Below are 18,134 nucleotides of genomic sequence, written 5' to 3' on the forward strand. Positions count from 1 at the left end.
GGTATTTCATAGAATGTTCCTTAACTGGGATTTAGCTGATGTTTTCTCACAAGTTACACTACAATTACGGGTTTGGGGGGGGAACACCGCAGAGATAACATGCCATTCTCATCACTTTAAAAAAAAATGTTTATTTATTTTTGAGAGAGAGAGGAGCACCAGCAGGGGAGGGCAGAGAGAGAGAGAGAGAGAGAGAGAGAGACAGAATCTGAAGCAGGCTCCAGGCTCTGAGCTGTCAGCACAGAGCCCGACGCGGGGCTCGAACCCACGAACTGCGAGACCATGAGCTGAGGACGCTTAACCGACTAAGTCACCCAGGCGCCCTTCTCATCACGTTTTATCGAGGGTACGTACTATTAACATGATGCATCACGGTTGATGTTGACCCTGATCTCCTGGCTGAGGTAGAGTCTGTCCCGTTTCTCCACTCTGGGGTGACTTTCCTTCTCCCTGTTTCTGTACTATCCTGTCGCTATGACAGTCTATAGGTAAGGAGTGGGGAGGTATAACTTAGCTACGTAAATTGGGGGGATCCTTTTGCTTGGGAGTGTTGCCTCTTGCCCTCACTTATCTATTTATTCAATAATTTATTTACATCAGTATTAATCGTGGGTACTTACTTTATACTTTGGAATATAAGCCAACACTACTTTATTTTGTTCCTCAAATTGGTCTAGCCTTGGCCATTGGGAGCCATTTCCGTTGGCTCCTTTAACATATCACCATTTTGTTTTTTAAGCAATCCCTCACTTTTTGGCACTAAAAATGTTTCAAGCTCATCTCGTGTATTTCCTGACCCAGTCCCAGGTCAGCGATTTCTCCATGGAGTCCCCATTCCTTTTACTGAAGAAGACTAATAGAAAAGCCAAACCTGGGTGTTATGTGTGCCCATTACTACAGAGAGATCATTGTTTCTAGGTCCTCTCAGCTGCCAGAGAAAGGAAACATATGAGTGTAGAGTAACCCATGTGTATTCATATCTATAAATATTTCCTTATATATCTGTCTGTATCTATACTGAGCTAAACATGAGCGCCTACGGGATGTCTCCACCTCCCATCCATGATTCCATGGCTCAGTCTAGCCTTTTCCCGTTGCTTGTCTGTAACTTCCTACTCCAACGGTGAGAAACGAGCCTACCATCGTTGACCATCCATTTAACTTAGTTGTTCAATTTACGCGTGCATATACAGTGGTTTCAGAATCGTTAACCTGCAGCCCCATAAGAAACAAGTTTATTAACTAGAGCGCAGTGCTTATGTGCAGTTCCTTTTGTTTTTCATCTTTTTGAAAGTTATTTATTTATTTTGAGAGAGAGAGGCAGAGAGAGAGAGAGAGAGAGAGAGAGAGAGAGAGAATCCCAAGCAGGCTCCGCACAGGCAGCATGGAGCTCTTGATGCGGGGCTTGAACTCACCGAGATCATAGACCTGAGCTGAAATCAAGAGTTGGACACTTAACCGACTGAGCCGCCCAGGCACCCCCTGCTCTCTAGTCTCACAGACTCCACTCATTCCCACAGCTACCTTCGTCGCTACCCCCTCTGGGAGGCTGTTTCGTACAATGAGAATGTGGTTATATTGTTTTGTCATGGTCTACATTCCGTCCTCAGGTCCCGCAAGGTCCTAAATGGCTTTTTAAGAATTTGCTTACATTAAGGTTCACTCTTTTCTTTTTTTTTTAAAAAATTTTTTTTTCAACGTTTATTTATTTTTTGGGACAGAGAGAGACAGAGCATGAACGGGGGAGGGGCAGAGAGAGAGGGAGACACAGAATCGGAAGCAGGCTCCAGGCTCCGAGCCATCAGCCCAGAGCCTGACGCGGGGCTCGAACTCACGGACCGCGAGATCATGACCTGGCTGAAGTCGGACGCTTAACCGACTGTGCCACCCAGGCGCCCCAAGGTTCACTCTTTTCTGGAGTCAAGTTCTATAGACTTTGACAAATGAATTGTGTCCCGTATCCATCTTTGAAGTTTCATACAGAGCAGTTTCGCCACCTAAAAATACCCCTGTGCTTCATCGATTCAATCTTCCCTCAAACCCCAGAAACGCCTGGGAGCCACTGATCTGCTTATTGTTTACATAGGTTGCCTTTTCTATAACGCCATATAAATGGAATCATCCGATACAGAACCTTTTTATACTGGTTTCTCTCACGAGTAAATAGGCACTGAGGATTTATTCGTGCCTTCGCATGACTTGGCAGTTAATTCCTTTGTATCATTGGCTAATATTCCATTATATGTATGACCGCAATTTGCTTATCCTTTTACTCACTGAAGGACATCTTGGCCGTTCCCAACGTCTGGCAATTATGAATAGGACGGTTATAAACACACGTGTGCAGGTTTTGGTGTGGACATAAGTTTTCAAATCAGTTGGGTAAATACCTAGGAGTGAAATTGCTAGATCTTAGAAATTGCAGCCACTTTTCATCTCTTTGCTCTGACGTAACACTCAAGTACATAAAGCATTTCTTCCTCCCCTGTCACGGTTAATTGCGTCTGCACACGAGCCCTGCGAGCTAGGTGTGCCAAGCAGGGTTCTCAGAGATGGTAGGAGCTCACCCAGCTCAAGGAAATGGACTCTTGGGAGCCCACAGCATCGATGGTGAGGCTGGAGACAAGGCGGCCTGGAAAATGCGTGAGCCAAGGTAACTGGTGGTGGCAGGACTCCGAGGATTTTGTAGAAAACGCTCTGGTTAAGATATTGCTGCCGTTGGCCACTGGATGGCGCTGACGATGCTGTCAGAATTGATCTCAATTGATCCAGCGTCTTCGGGTCACTTCCTTAAAATTCAAAGTCTTAGGCAGGGACAACTGATTAGCCAAAATGGCCCCCGAAGATGGACCTCAAGGGTCTTACAATTAAGGGCAGGGAGAGCAAATACACCCTATCCATGCCCCTACGCGCCCTCCTAGGAGACAGCGGGGTCACAAAGTGGAAGGAGTCCCTAAAAGAACATGTAGCGTCGAGTCACTCTGCCCACCTGGACGTCAGGGCGGTAATGTAAGCGAGAAAACTTCTGTAGCGATGAGCCTTTATGTGCTGGAGTCTGTGTGTTACGGATGCTCAGATTAGCCCGACCATTCAAGGAGCCCGACTCTGGGGGATCTTGACCAGGCTTAGGAGATTGCATTCCATGCTGGACGGAATGCGGAGCCGGGGGAGGGCTTTAAGGTGGGGAATTAGAACTTCAGGCTCGAAATGTGGGCAGAAATATCTTGTAGGGGCTTGGCCTTTAGAGAAAAAGTCGAAGCCTAGGTTCTAGGGTTAGGGGCTAAAAATCTCAGCAAAAGCAGGAGTCGGGCTGACCTACGTATCTTAGGATTTCTCATTATTTATTTTTCTGGGTTGAAATAAGATCTTTAGGTAGAGATTAAGCTGCTCCACTGTAAAGCTTGATGAGAATCAGGATGCAACCCAGTGTGGTAGGCTGAAAATGGCCCCCCAAGGATAGCAGGTCCTGTTGCCTGGAACCTGTAAATGTTACCTTATGGGGAAAGAGGGATCTTTCAAGAGATGGTGAAATTAAGGCCTTAAGGATGAAGAGGTTATCCTAGATTATCCAGGTCGGTCCTAAATGCAATCACCAGTGTCCTAAGACAGAGGCAGAGGGAGATTAGACACACAGAGGAGGAAACAACATGAAGCTGGAGGCACAGATGGAAATGATGTGGCCACAAGCCAAGGAATGCCAGCAGCTGGGAGAGGCAAGGAATCGATTCTCCCCTAAAGCCTCTGGAGCCTTTTGATTTGGGTCCAGCGATCCTAACTTCAGACTTCTGACCTTCACGACTGTGAGAGAATAACTTTCTGCTGTTTTAAGCTGCCCAGTTTGTGGCAATATGTTCCCGCAGCCTTAGAAAACTAATATACCCAGGAAACCGCAGCTAGGGAAGGGTGAAGGTGAATCCAGTGACAAGAGGGAGTGCTTTGAGACCTTGGAGAATAATATTCACGCAGGCCTCGGAGCACGGCCACTCCCCTTCCCATCCGAGTCCCAGATGGGGCTCGGAATACATTCCAGCACAGGCAAGTAACAGATTTGTTATTCCAAGCCGGGTCTCGCTGACTCCAAAGGCCATTCCACAGGGATGTACGACCGGTCACTTGGACTTTGCAGCCTTAGTTTCCCCCGCTGTAAAATGGGCCTGCTGATCTCTACTTTAAAGAGCATACGTGAGGGGGCCGTGAGATCACCAGCAAAGGCAGGGAACCCGGGAGACTGTGCGTGGCACAAAGCCCGCGTTGGAAAATGTTCGCCCACGAGAGGCTGGGCCCCGCCAGAGGTCAGGCCAAAGTCTGTCCAGCCTACAGCCGGGGCCGAGCAGTTGTAGGGATGCCCACCCCCGGACACGCCTCCTCCGCCCCACGGTTCGGCCTGTCTCCTCTGGAGGGACCACACCTGGAGTGGGAGAGCAGTCGGGTCAGCGTGACTTTAAGACAGAGCACTCTGTAAGGTCATCATGAACTGTTTGCCTCCTCCAGGGCAAGGAATTACAATGAAAACACCCACAGCCTTTTAGCGGGGATCTAACCAGGGACAAGGGGAGGAGACCCCGAACAGTCTGGAGATGAACAGTAGTATTCTGCCATGCTCTCCCAGAACCCTTTGGGGGCTCTCGTCTCCATTCTGCGGGAGGCTGATGGAATCAGAGGAAAAAGCAGGGGCGTTAGCACCAGACAGAGCACCACCGTGTTTAGATCCCGGCCTTCCTAACTGCTGTCTGCCTCGCCTTGGCTGAGCTTCTTTACTTCTCTGAGCCTCAGTTGCCTCGTCTGTAAAATGGGCACACGAACGCCCACATCCCAATATGCTCATGAGGACCAAAAGGGCTAGTGCAGGAATAGAGGCTCAGTAAGTGTCAGTCCCCCCCGTCCGAGCCTGCCTGCCGCACACCCTGCCACCCGCACTCCAGAAACCCTTGCAGCCGGTTCCAGTGACAAGCGTGGGGTCGGTTGGTAAGAACGCTCATGTCCTGGGCAGGCAGAGCGCTGTCCCGAGAAGGAATTCGGGCCAACAGGCTGGGCTTCTCGACAAGCTTGGGTCCCAAGAGTTACACCCACAGCTCTCTCTGTGGAACTGGGGTGGGAAACGAGTCGGGTGGACCCTTGTCAACCTAGCCTCGGGCAGAGAAGAGATAAACTGCATCTTCTGAAGAAAAAAAGGGCAGTCATTAGAGAAAATCTCCCTTTCTATTTTGGTGTCAACACGTTGGGAAGGCAGGCTCTCTCGGCACAAGAAAACTCGGCTCGCTCTGCTCCTTTATCGCGTTCATCTTTCAGCAAATAATTACTCTCCCTCCAGGCACCCTCATCTGAACCTTCTAATTATACTATTGTTGGGTTGATGTCAACTGAACGATAAATCAAACGTGGAGCAGAATGTCTGATGGAAAAATGTCCTGGGGAGCGAGTTGTGGGAAGCACATGCGTTAGGGACAGTCACGGAATGAGGGCTTGCTCTCTCTTTTCCTAAACTTTGCCTCCGAGCGAGCTTCCCTTTCTCTGCTGATTCTATTAACGTTGGGACCGTGATCTGGGCCCCGAGTGACCCAAATCCTCCTGCCTCTAAAATGGAGGGAACTACATGGATCATTTCCTTCCCAGAGGCCTTGAGAGGGTCGGTGGTTCTGGAAGGAGAAGGGCAATGGCCCGGACAATCAGAGCGCATGCAGGACAAACTCATTCCAATGCCTTCTAGAAGAGTCAACTTTGTGCCCGGCCGTGGTGCGTACGTCCCAGTGGAGGACGCGCTGGTCTGTCACAGTACAGCAGGCAAAATGACAGAGGCCTTGGAAGGTGCAGAGGAGAGAGCGACCAGCTCTGCCTGCCACATGGTGCCTCCTCTGGGCTCATTTTGTCTAACGCCAAGTCTCTACCCGGAGCCAAAACCCAGCGTGAAGCAGTTCGATCAGCATTTGCAGATTAGTTCAGTAACTCTGCCCTGGCCCCTGCTGGGTAGCATGCCCTTGCCAGGTGACGGAGGTGGACGTAGGGGGCAGAAACAGCCCTGGCTTCAAGGGATCCCCCGAAGTAGGGGAGAAGGATGTGAAAACAGATCATGAGGGAGGCAGGTGAGTGTCATTTTGTGGGGGTACCTATAGGGTATTGAGCAAGACTAGCGACTGTAGGGGAAGCGTCAGGGGCATCAACGTGACCCGGAGTCCTTTAGCCCCGGAAAACAAGATGACTCGATATGCCAATAATGGCATCTCCTTTTTAAACCTCTGGTTTATGGCATGATTATTACGGACCAGGCACTGTGCTAACCACTTTTCTATTAGCTCACTTTGTCCTCACAGAAACTCGCGGGGTAATAAAAAAGTCGGAAAATGACTAACCATCATATGTCATCAGGGGAATGCAAATTAAAACAACAACCAAGGCGAGCTGTTATTTATTGCTGGTGGGAATGCAAAAGACTAGAGCCACTTTGGAAGACAGTTGGGGGGTTTCTTACAATCCCACAGCTACTCTTGGCATACGGCCCGGGAATTGCCCTACTTAGTATCTACCCGAAGGCGCTGAAAACTCACGTCTACACAAAAATCCACACACGGTGGCTTATAGCAGCTTTATTCATAATCGCCTAAAGTTGGAAGCAAGCAAGATGCCCTTCAGTAGGTGACCCGACAAATAAACTGTGGTGCACCCGGACGCTGGAATATTATTCAACGCCAAGAAGAAATTATGGAAATCCTGGAGCTCTCAAGTTATGGAAAGACACGGAGGCAACTCAAATGCATGTTACGAGGCGAACGAAGCCCATCTGTGAAAGCTACACACTGTATGATTCCAACGATCTGACCTACGGGAGAGGGCAAAGCTATGGCGATCAGTGGTTGCTGTGGTGTGGGGTGGGTGAGATGAACAGGCAAAGCACGGAGGGCTTTTAGGGCAGTGAAACTACCTTACGGGATACTGAAATGGTGGATACCCATAGAATTTGTCCAAACCCATAGAACGTCCACCAGCAAGAGTGAGTCATAATGTAAACTATGGACTCTCAGCGATAATGACGTGTCTGGCAGGTTCATCGATTGTAACGAATGTCCCACTCTGGTGGGGAAAGTCCGTAGTGGGAGAGGTTTGGCGGGGGGCAGCGAGGAGGAGGGGTAGCCAAAGGCTGCCTGGGAACTCTGTGCTTCCTGCTTAGTTTTGCTGTGAATCGTAAACTGCTCTAAAAGTGTATTGAAAGAAACAAGGCGTTGAAGACACATCCGGTCATGTGTGCTGCGGCTGAATATGACCTGGGCAATGTCTGATGGACTTTGGACTCACTTGAGTCTCAACGACAGACTTCGAGAGCGGGCGTGTGGTCATCGTCTCCTTACGCCACTGAGCAATTGAGGCTTTCAAAGACTTAGGAAGGACCTCACCCAAGTGTTCACAGGAGGACTAGATCCAATCTTCTGACTCGGACCGATCTGAATCCAGAAGCCAGGTCATTAAACCACTGTGCTAGACTCAGATAAAGTCCAGATACGGCCACCATCTCATTTTTTTTTTTAACGTTTATTTATTTTTTGGGACAGAGAGAGACAGAGCATGAACGGGGGAGGGGCAGAGAGAGAGGGAGACACAGAATCGGAAGCAGGCTCCAGGCTCTGAGCCATCAGCCCAGAGCCCGACGCGGGGCTCGAACCCACGGAGCGCGAGATCGTGACCGGAGCTGAAGTCGGACGCCCGACCGACTGAGCCACCCAGGCGCCCCCACCATCTCATTTTTAGTACAGCCTGTGACTGGTGCATAAAACACTGGCAGAACCACATATTTCGTTCGCTCATTCATTCATTCATTCTTTCTTTCATTGCTTTGGTCAGCAGGGGTTTGGCCCCCCTCTGCAGTGGGCCCTCTGCTGTAAATTAGCATGTTCATTTCACTCTCCTGAGAAACAGGAAGCTTGAAATACCTGTTCTGCTCTCCATGGCTACGGCCTCGAGGAGAGGATCGGATGTGAAGCCCGTGGATTCTAACCAGTCCGCACGATGATTTACCCCATCTACATGCTTACGGGGTCGTTTGAAAGTGTGGCAAAGTCCTCTTAGTGAAATGCACGGCGCCATAGAGCATCAGGAAATTGAAATACATGTAACGTATGAAGGAGCGCCTGGCCCAGTTTGCACCCGGTGAACCATTGATTCTAAATGAAGTTGCACAATTGCCCTGAAGGTCTGGTCCCAGGCTGAGCCACGGCAAGTCCTGGGGTGGACAGGGGGAGACAGCAAGGTAGAAGAAACTCTTCTCCTCTGCCCCCCATAGCTGACTTTGGGATCCGAGTTTGCCAGATAAAAGCTCTAGTCCCCCCTTTATTTAGGCTAGTGAGATGCAGCCAGCTGACTGGCCTTATGCCTGCAGTTTGAAGCCAGAGTCATCCGGGAAGACACTTAAATACATAAACAAGGACGAGAAATTGACTTTGAAGCCCCGTATTGGGCTCCAATCGGCCTTGCATAGTTACTTACCGTGGCTTGGAGTGTTTTCACCTCTTCCTTTTTCCATTATCATGTCGAATGGGCCGCCCAGTGTCCCGGCCGAGAAGACAGCAGGTCAGGTTTAAAGTTAGCCTCGTAGGAGCCACGGCATAGCCCGCTGTCCGGGTTGTATAACCAGGCTGAGAGTCGGGTAGGAAGAAGTCACGGAGTCTGGTCGTACCCGTGCTCTTACTTGCAACTCTAATGATTTCCAGAGGCGGGGGCCGTGGTTGTTCGGCTTTCTTTCCCTGCAGAGTGGATGTTCAACAGACACCTGAAATAAAACGGAGCTCCGTTCTAGCCTTTAGGGCGTCTGTGGCATGGGCCACGTTCGGTCCGTTTCTGCGTTCCCGCGGGGCTTTGCAACCAAGGAGGCGGCCCGGACAGGCTTGCCTAACAGAGGAACGAGTGAATGAATGAATGAGTGAGTGAATACTGCTCACCTGGTCTGTAATGGATGTCATGGCCCTCAGGGGCACTGCAGGTGTAAGAACACAAATGAATAGCACGTTGCATTCTAGAGAGCGGATCATTTACGTTGCTAACCTAACTCATCTGCACGAGTGTATCTTTCCTCATAAGAGCGGTGTTCCGTTGGAGAGCAGAGAGAGGCAGGAGTAGAGCTGGGACACTGGACACACTTGGGTCCACGTCAAGCCTCTCTCCTCCGCTGGATCTCGGACTTTGAGGCCACTTTGTTTCCTCCCCTGCAAGGCGGGAATAGTAACAGATATTTCATAGATTCTGTCCAAGGATTAAATAAGACCCTTCTCGGGCACCTGGGTGGCGCAGTCGGTTAAGCGTCCGACTTCAGCCAGGTCACGATCTCGCGGTCCGTGAGTTCGAGCCCCGCGTCGGGCTCTGGGCTGATGGCTCGGAGCCTGGAGCCTGTTTCCGATTCTGTGTCTCCCTCTCTCTCTGCCCCTCCCCTGTTCATGCTCTGTCTCTCTCTGTCCCACAAATAAATAAACGTTAAAAAAAAAAATTAAAAAAAAAATAAGACCCTTCTCTGAATAACACATAAAAGCACGTTTCCTTGCCAATTGCCTTTACTAAGAGGCCCTGGTGGCCTGATCCTGGGCTGTGCTGAGATGCAAAGATGGCCCAACGCGGGCCACTGCCCAGAAGCCCGCTGAGTGGGGAGGGAGACGGGCGTACAGAGGGCTGATTCTTACGCCGGCTGGAAGCAGGGCCGTTTACGGTTAATTCTATGACCCACCAACTACGGCAAGTGCTACTGACTTAAAAGCAACATTTTATGGAAACCGTATGCCTATAATACATATTCATATTCTGATATCAGAGAGGATGAAATATGGAAGAAAAAGCTTGCAACTCTGAGGTTGGGAACTGTCAGAGCACAGGACCTCTGCACGGGAACTTGCAGGGCAGCTCAGAAATCAGTAGATACAGAAGGGGGCAGTGGGCGGGAAAGGGGACAGCTTGAGTCCAGGCCTGGAAGCGAGAAGTGGCAAAGAAATGCAGCTAGGGGACAGTGGTTGTTGGTACGGGATGTTCTGGGCACCTGTGGTCACAGAGGTGTCAAACCCTCTGGAGAAAGTCAGAAATCCCTGAGTTCAAATCTCAGTCCTGCTGCTTGTTGGTCAAGCACAACTAGCCATTTCACATCCTTTGCGTTCGGTCTTTCTGTGTGCAATGGGAATAGAGATACTTTTGCTTATGGCAGGGATTACGCGGGAAAAAATGGGCAACTGCGCCCAGGACAGGGTCTGACACAGGAGGTGGGAGCTTTGTGTTAGAATCCTTTCCATTTTGGGGCGCCTGGGTGGCTCAGTCGGTTGAGTGTCCGACTTCGGCTCCGGTCACGATCTCGCGGTCTGTGAGTTCGAGCCCCGCATCAGGCTCTGTGCTGTCAGCTCAAAGCCTGGAGCCTGCTTCGGATTCTGTGTCTCCCTCTCTCTCTGCCCCTCCCCTGCTCATGCTCTGTCTCTCTCTCTCTCAGTCAAAAATAAATAAAACATTAAAAAAAAAAAGATTCCTTTCCATTTTGACTTCACCTGCCCCCCCCCACCCCCTGCCCCCAGCTCAGTAAGCAGGTAGCTTCAAAATCCCAGTGTAGGAGGCTGAGCTTTAGGAGGGAGGTAGCCACCCCAGCAGGAAGTTAGGGGGGGGATATTTTGTTATCTATCTATCATCTATCTATCTATCTATCTATCATCTATCTATCATCTATCTATCTATCTATCTATCTATCTATCTATCTATCTATCCAGCTATCTATCTATTTAGTGAGATCAGGAAAGGGGCAGAGGGAGAGGGAAAGAGAGAATCCCAAGTAGGCTCCATGCCCAGCACAGAGCCCGACGCTGGGCTTGATCTCACAACCTTGAGAGCATCACTTGAGCCCAAATCAAGAGTCGGATGCTTAACCACCCAGGCGCCCCAAGAGGGGGGCATTTTATGGTTCTCCCTAGGCTGAACACAAAGACTGGAGTCCTGAGGTGAAGGTCAGGAGTAAGGAGGGATGCGGGCTCAGGTACCATGGGGTATGGCCTTCAGCACAAGGCAGGGAATGTTCCAGACCCATGGAATAAAGGGCTGCCATTAGCGTCAATACTTCTATGAGCTCTGTATCTCTCATTTTTTAAGACTTATGGTTCTGTCCCTTCCCCCACTCTTTGTCGTCTGGATCCCGGGCCCCTTTCCACCCCACCCCGCCTTGCCCAAACCATCAGATATTGCCGTCATGTGAACTAGGCAGGCCGCCAGCTGGGCAGCACTTACACAACTCATGGCGCCTATTTAAAGTGTCTGAGAGACTCAACACTCCATCAGGACCTGGGGGCACAGAGTAATTATCACTCCCTCTTACCTCCTTCCCCTTCCTTTTTCTTTTTTCTTCTCTTTTCTTCTCTTTCTTTTCTTTTTTCTTTTTTTCTTTTCTTTTCAATGTTTCTTTTCTTTTCTTCTCTTCCCTTCTCTTTTTCTCTTCTCCTACTCCTCCCCTCCCCCCTCCTCCTCCCACCTTCCCCTTCCTTCCTCCTTCCTCCTCCTCCCCCTCCTCTCTCTCCTCCTCCTCCTCCTCTGTCATTGTCTCCTTCTTCTTCTTCCTCTTCTCTTCTAAAGATTCAGTAGCAATTGGCGTTTTCCTCTGAACTCCCTCCTCCTCGCTCCTTGAAAGGACAAACGAATCAAAAGGTTGAGTGTCACTCAGCCCACGGTAGACTCCTGATGTGACAAAAGCGTACTGCAGACAGGATCCATCCAGGGGGCCTCTGAGGCCATGTGCCAGGTTGTAGTCCCTGAATGAGCTCTGGGCCATGGATCTCGAATGGCCGACTAGTTAAGCAGTGATTAACTAGGCTGATTCCTCAACAGCCATGAGTCCACCCAGGTTACAAACTGAGCCTCTTTTTCAGACCCATATTCATTCCAGCCTATATTATCCTTGGCGAAGGGGAACAGCATACTGCTTGCCTTGCGACAGCTCACATTCGAGAAGCTTCTGGGAGTAGGGTTTCCCGCGTTTCACAAACACTTCTGCGTGTGCAGGGGAGTCAAGTGGAGGAAGAGTGGAGTTATTTGGGAAGCTCAACCCCCTCGGGTCTCTCAAGCTGGTGAACATGATTGACCTAAGAGGGCAGGAAAGACCTAGTCACCATTCAGAAGTTGGATTCGAACATATTTCCCATTTCTCCAATTCCCCTCCCCCTCCTTCTTCTTTTATGATAATCAACTGCCCTAGGGAAGGCAATGTCACAACATCACATTTTTTCAAAGGCTACTCATGGCAGCTCACTTCTGGTGAAACTGGGACACATTTGAGAGCGAAAGGGGATGATATTAGTAATTACGTTGGGACGGGAGGCATAAGCTTGGGGTATGCCTGGAAACCAAGGACACAAGGTCACCCCGCATAGCCGGCATCTTTTCACAGCTGGAACGCGCAGTGGTCTTGCAGGGAGCCGGACCCGCTGTCCCAAAGCTCATCGTGCACTGAAGTCTGTGCGTCATGCTTGGAAGTGAGCCATAGTTAGAACCTCTTTACTCAGAACCTATTTGTTCTTCATTTGCTCCGGTAGCAAATCAGAAAGATGATGAAATGTGCCGGGCCAGGCAGCCAGCCGTGACAAAGGACAGTCTAAGCTTTGCCCCCCAAAACAAAGTCTAGAGAGAACTTAGCATGCTTGGGACAAATGTTCCATTTATTTATTTAGCTCAATAGATTCTTCTATCTACCTATCTATCTGTCTATCTAGATATCTATCTAGAGAAAGTGCACGCAAGCACAAAGTGCACGGGCAGAGGGAGAGAGAGGGAATCCTGAGCAGACTCCAGGCTCAGTGTGGAGCCTGACGTGGGGCTCGATCCCACGACCCTGGGATCGGGACCTGAGCTGAAGCCGAGAGTTGGGTGCTCAACCAACTGCGCCACCCAGGAGGCATCCCTGGGTTCTTGAATTTAAAATGATGACTTTCTGGGGCGCCTGGGTGGCTCGGTTGGTTGTGCATCCAACTTCAGCTCAGGTCGTGATCTCGCGGTCCGTGGGTTCGAGCCCTGCATCGGGCCTGTGCTGACAGCTCAGAGCCTGGAGCCTGTTTCAGATTCTGTGTCTCCCTCTCTCTCTGCCCCTCCCCCGTTCATGCTCTGTCTCTCTCTGTCTCAAAAATAAATAAACATTACAAAAAAAATTAAATAGTCAGCATGCTTCAGGCATGGTCCGTCTGGACCCCCACGTGTACAGATTGGACAGCAGGGTCCATTGCTGAAACGCTGGTGTTCCTCAGCCTCTGTGTGCAAAGGTGGTAAACTCAGGGTCAGTTCATGAGCTGGTCTAGAACCCTGTTTGGGAAACTGAAGAGAGGTCCTCAAAGGGGAAACCCAGCGCCCTTGTGAAACCACCCACGGACACTCTCTGAGAAGAAGGACTTGTAATAGGTCAACTTACAAGATATCAGAAAGCTTATTGTATATAAGTTCGTCTTAAACTCACCTTTCAGGAATAATCGAGATAAAAGCTTAGGAAGTTCTCTATTAGGGTTATCGGAAATTACTAGCCGCCCTATCTCGCTTCTGTAACTTCGCCTGCTTGCTAAATGGATAACTTAGGTTGCAAAACGCTCCCCCATCCCTTCTACCAAGATCTGGCCTAGGCAAAGACCAACATGTAAAAAGTCACGAACTCACTGCCCCACGGTATCTTAGGTGTCTCACCACGATTGGTCATTTTAAACCCTCTTAGGACAAAGAACTTTAAATTGATAGGTTCCCGCCAACACTAACGTCTGTGTGTCACAATATAATTGGCTACCATGAAATGCTGTAAATCGTAATTGGTTAACCAAATAATGACGTATTCGGACTTGCTAAAATCCATATAAGCTCACTGCTGCCTTTGTTCGGGGCCGTGCTCTGCCCTTTTCTCCTTAAGATCAGGAGATCAGGTTTGGCCCGGCCGTGAAGAAAATCTTGCCTCGCTTCTATTCGGCGTCTGGTGGTTTTTTTCAACAGCACCCTGTTTCGGGACTGAGCTAGTTTCCCTCCCTGGGGCCCCCAAACTCTCCGCTCTGGCTGAAGCAGCAACGTCGCCGGTGTCCAAACAGTAGGAGGCACAAATCTTCCCAGCACTTGAACGTGCCCATGCCTGTTTCGTGGACAGGAGACAAAAGATGTGGAGAAGCATCTTCCAGGGGCCTGAATGGTGTCGGTCATGCAGTGGATGTTCAGGGCTGTGGATTGTGTCGTGTGACTGAACCCTTATGTGATATTTAGCTCGTGTACCTTTTTTTGTAATTCTGACGCATCGCATCCTCCGAAGGGCAGGGCCCAGAGCAGGACGCAGCCTTCCCTGGGTCTGAGGGCCTTACTGACCAGAAGCAGGAAGTGTTGGCTTGGCCGGGTTGATGGGTGAGCCTCCTCATCTCCGTCAGCCCCTCCAGCCACACCAGAGAAATTTACAGTCTAAGGAAAAGCAATGCGCTTGCCTGAAGATGTGACTTCAATCGAGGCCCCAGTGTTCCTCGTAGAACATCTCTAGCTGATTCCTGGACACGTGGGGAGAAGGAAGGGTTTTCAAAACAGTCAATCCAGAAGTCAGCCAGGTCCCCTCGCTGTCTGGTTTTCACAGTAAATCTTGTTCTAATTTCGGTCCTTCCAGCACCTGTCAAAGACCGAAGCTCTACCTCGAGGGGCTTACACTTCTCTCTCCTTCTGGGCATCCATTTCCTGGGGCTTTTATCTCTTTGGGTGCTCTCCCCATTCTGGGCTACATCCTTCCCGGCCAAAATGCTCGAACTCCTCAGAGAAACGAAACAAAGCCAAAAGGCTCGAACAAACAGGAAGTCTGTACGAGAACGGCATCACCGGAGAATTTGTGAAAAATTCTGTTTGTCCTCACGTGGGTTCGGAGCACAGCCGCTCAAGAGACGAGCGAAAATCAAATACAATTCGGGTTTTGTCCGTTTTTTGGGATTCCTTGAGAGTTGAAAATGAGCATCACAAGGGAACACATAGAACAAATTACCATGAATCTGTCCTCGGGGGATCCTCCAACTCTGTTAATGGACCAGGTGTTAATTTGCTGACTGTCAAGGTCAGAAGGGACAGGAAGCACATCTACTCTCCTGATGGATTGTCAGACTTATTTGGCGATGGAACCCTTCTTTTCAAACAGGCTCATTCAGATGCCTGAGATGTTATGCAGATAAACACAGAAATTCTCCTGCTGAAGCAAGGGTTCGAGACCCCCTCGAGAATGTGTGTTCTCATCGAGGCCTATGACCTCACGTTCAGCCCTCAACTCCTCAATGTCCAATAGGACATTCTGTGCGCCACGTTTTGGGGTGAGAGCCCCGGAATTAGAGCAACAACTAAGGAAGGTACCTTTCGCCTCTGCAGGGCAGTCAATCCAGTGACAAAGACCACTTCCCACTTCTTTGACTGTTACCTGGAATGGTGTGTTTTCCTTGTTCTGTTTGTTCGGAATTATAGTTGACATACAGCGTTATATTAGTTTCAGGTTTACAACATAGTGACTCACAATCCTATACCCTACAGGGTCTTCTGTAACGAAGCTAGACTAGCCTTTGCCTCAGCTCTTGCAACCCCAAAAGATCCTGGGACAATTTGACTTCTCTAGTGACGAAAGCCATAGGACTCTTCATGACACGGTCATTCTCTGAGGGGAAGGAAAACATTTTAGAGTCGGGGCCTGCCGTGTGCAGGTAGGAGGAGGTTTGTTCGCAAGGCTGGGCCCACTTCGTCTCACGCCCTGTCACTGAAACACACAGGCAAAAGAGGACCGGAGGAAACAGGTCTATTTTTCCATTCACTTCATCGTGCCGTCATTCCGTCGCTATTCCCTGGGTGTCCACTTGGTCCCCTATGGCGGAGGCTCAGTCTGGTGGGGACAGGAAAATAAAATGATGGCAACACAGTGTAATCGCTACTTTGATAGAGACAAGCAAGGTGCCCTGGGAACACTAGAAAGAAGGGCAAATAAATGCCTGGGCGGGAGAGTGGGGAACGCCAAAGAAGATCGTATTTGAATTCAGACGTGGAGATGACGCAAACTTCTGCCACTCATCTGGCTCCTTCCCCGGGAGGTGGGGTCTGCTCGTGCCCACTCAACTTAGATCAGGCCCCCTGTCCTCTGTGGTTTCTAAAGAGGCCGTGTTCTGTGCAACAGGACATCTTGCACCATTAGGAGAACCCTTGAGGTCGATTACCTGACAATGCCTCATGTGTTAGTCACACTGCCCCCAGGGCTGGCCATTGACAAGCTTCCTGGCCGGTGACGTGGGTCAGAGTGTGCTGATCCTGCACTGGACAGAGGAGGTTGGGGAGGAGGAAGGCGGGGGTGTCAGAGGGTCTCGAATGTGACTCTTGCCAGAACACGTGGGTGGGGGCTTGGTTCAGGTCTGGGTGGGAGCCAGTAGGACCACAGGCGGGGAGGCGCCCTGACCAGGCTCAGCGCCTCCTGTTTGCTGAGCGACCCCGGGCAAATCTCTGCACCTCAGAGAGCCTCTCTCACCCCCTCCCCCACACCTATCTCTTCCCCTCAATCTTAGTTTAAAAAAAAAAAATCCTTTTGTTCCTAGTGAAATAATTACTATCTTCTAAATGTTATGAAGCACAGATTTTTATACTTCATGGTGAAAATAAGATAACCAGAGTCCAGCCCATAAATGAAGACTCTTGACGATGTCGTGACCATGGGGACATGTACAGCTGCCCCTGGGACTCTCCTCCTTTCTTTCGAAGACCTTTCGGGATGCGGTGCAGCCTCAGAAAACGCAAAGGTAAATCCAACCCTTATTCCACAGAGGAGCAGACTGGAGCCCAGAGAGCTGGAAGCAAAGCCAGGGCTTGGGTTGAAATCCCCCAAGCCCGGCCCCGTAATCTTGGCTCTACAATTCAGTCTTCCTCCCTCCTCCTCTCTCCAGTCTGCCTACTGGCAACAAGTTTCCTGCAGAAGGGTCTGCGGAAAGGGAGCCCAAATCGACTGCACCGTCCAATTAAATGCTCCATTTTAGGGGCGCCTGGGTGGCGCAGTCGGTTAAGCGTCCGACTTCAGCCAGGTCACGATCTCGCGGTCCATGGGTTCGCGCCCCGCGTCGGGCTCTGGGCTGATGGCTCAGAGCCTGGAGCCTGCTTCTGATTCTGTGTCTCCCTCTCTCTCTGCCCCTCCCCCGTTCATGCTCTGTCTCTCTCTGTCCCAAAAATAAATAAATGTTGAAAAAAAAATTAAAAAAAAAATAAAATAAAATAAATGCTCCATTTTAAAGATGACAAATACCGTAAAAGTTTCAACTCTTCCAGCTCTGAACATTTCCACCACATAATTTAATCAGATTCGGAAGGATGGCGGTTGGTTGATGAAAGCAATTCTCGAAACATTGCCAGATGCAAGGAGGGAGGCATCTACTGCCTCAACTGCCCTGTTCTCTCCTCTCCTCGGGGCAAGGACAGCCTGACCACGTCTAGTGCAGGCCCCCCATTCACCTTTCACTTAACTGCCCCCAGCGCAGGTGGAACCCTGACCCAGGGACCAATCAGAATCTGTCCTGGGAGATTTTTTTTCCCCCCCAAACTCCAGAAACTAGTATCTTGGTGCTGTACTTTCAGGAAAGCATGCCAAATTGTTCGCCATTATCCATGTGGCGACTGCCTTTTGAACCTCCACTGGTTTTTTTTTCAGTGCTTTTGCCTTCCTGGGTCTCCGTATAGTAAAACCCGAGTCCCAGAATCTGGACTTGGGCTTTTTCCCTTTTTTCCGAGTGGCTGGCAATCTCACATGCTCATCGTTTTCGTTTGTGTGCGATTGTAGGGTATTATTTCATCTTTTCTGATGTAGTTTTGTGTTTGCGAGTAAAGCGTCAACATGGGTTATTAAAAGGTTCACTCAGGGGCGCCTGGGTGGCGCCGTCGGTTAAGCGTCTGACTTCGGCCAGGTCACGATCTCGCGGTCCGTGAGTTCAAGCCCCGCGTCGGGCTCTGGCTGATGGCTCGGAGCCTGGAGCCTGTTTCCGATTCTGTGTCTCCCTCTCTCTCTGCCCCTCCCCCGTTCATGCTCTGTCTCTCTCTGTCCCAAAAATAAATAAACGTTGAAAAAAAAAAAAAAAGGTTCACTCAGTTTCCCTTTTCCATCCCTTCACTTTACTGGTCACACCCACCTCTTAGAGTCAAACAGC

General features: G+C 50.0%; 1 long non-coding RNA gene across 1 annotated transcript; it reads left to right on the forward strand.

The window, feature by feature from the left end:
- Positions 1–201: 201 nt before the first annotated feature.
- On the forward strand, positions 202–17,045 carry LOC123379509. The gene is made up of 3 exons (XR_006583986.1): positions 202–346; positions 16,580–16,742; positions 16,887–17,045. It is a non-coding gene; the product is annotated as an uncharacterized LOC123379509 (long non-coding RNA).
- The last annotated feature ends 1,089 nt before the right edge of the window (positions 17,046–18,134 follow it).

This window comes from Felis catus, chromosome A1 (genome assembly GCF_018350175.1).
Source record: "Felis catus isolate Fca126 chromosome A1, F.catus_Fca126_mat1.0, whole genome shotgun sequence".
Taxonomy (NCBI): Eukaryota; Metazoa; Chordata; class Mammalia; order Carnivora; family Felidae; genus Felis; species Felis catus.